This window comes from Octopus bimaculoides, chromosome 12 (genome assembly GCF_001194135.2).
Source record: "Octopus bimaculoides isolate UCB-OBI-ISO-001 chromosome 12, ASM119413v2, whole genome shotgun sequence".
NCBI classification, from domain to species: domain Eukaryota; kingdom Metazoa; phylum Mollusca; class Cephalopoda; order Octopoda; family Octopodidae; genus Octopus; species Octopus bimaculoides.
This window is the reverse complement of record NC_068992.1, coordinates 42,362,335-42,363,256: the sequence shown is the minus strand read 5'-3', so window position 1 is coordinate 42,363,256 and position 922 is coordinate 42,362,335. Positions and strand designations below refer to the sequence as shown.

The following is a 922-nucleotide window of genomic DNA, read 5'->3' as shown; positions in this document are numbered from 1 at the left end:
AATATATTCATATATACGTACATACATTGCATATATACACACTCTGTGACATATCATTATATGTACCTCCCTACCCACCCTCCTAATTACCTATGCAAACATTAATATAACGCATCTATTCATCCATCCATCCATCGATCTATCGATCGATCCATTCATCTATCAATCTATTTGTCTATCCTTCTGTCTATCTCTGTTCTTCTCTCTCTCTCTCTCTATCTCTCTCTCTCTCTCTCTCTTTCTCTCTCTCCATCTATCTATCTATCTATCTATCTGTCTCGTTGCGACCGAATGAACACTTTACATCCCGCAACGCTGAATGACCAATATTTTCCCGTGACGGATTCCAGCCACATGCCTAGACGCTGCTGATATGACAAGCGCAGCGAAGTTCATATTACCGACAAGAGGGGGCGCTCGCTGTTGAGGTGTTTCCCAAACACACACAACATATGTTAGAGATAAAAGTTGCTATATTCCAATAACTATACAGTAAGGACAAGCAAGCATCTACGGATGATCGTTAGCTATATATGGACGTTTGGTGAGTGTACACTTTCTTTAGTTTAACATTGAAATCTTCATTTACTATTTTGCTTCTAAAAATTATTGTTGTTGTTGTTGTTGTTGTACGAATGTAAATAATATTGTTTCTGGTGTTGATGAGAGGTATTTAAAAAAGAAATTATAAAAGTAGATAATTAATTCCATTTTATTATTTTTTTTTGTTTCAATGCTAATTGTATTTTTTTTAATTATAATTGCGTTTATTACATTATTAGGAAAATAACTTTAACAATATTTTTACAAAACTAATCCATTATTATTATTATTATTATTATTATTATTATACTTTTACATACATACATACATACATACACACACACACACACACACACACACACACACACATATATATATA

General features: G+C 32.8%; 1 protein-coding gene across 1 annotated transcript in view; it reads left to right on the top strand.

Moving 5' to 3' along the window:
* Window positions 1–96: 96 nt before the first annotated feature.
* LOC106883812 (neuropeptide FF receptor 2) overlaps window positions 97–922 on the top strand; it is a 282,441-nt gene continuing 281,615 nt past the window's right edge. Inside the window, exon 1 of the mRNA XM_014934950.2 lies at window positions 97–544. The gene's annotated coding sequence lies outside the window, so the exon portion shown is untranslated. The remainder of the gene's footprint in view (window positions 545–922) is intronic.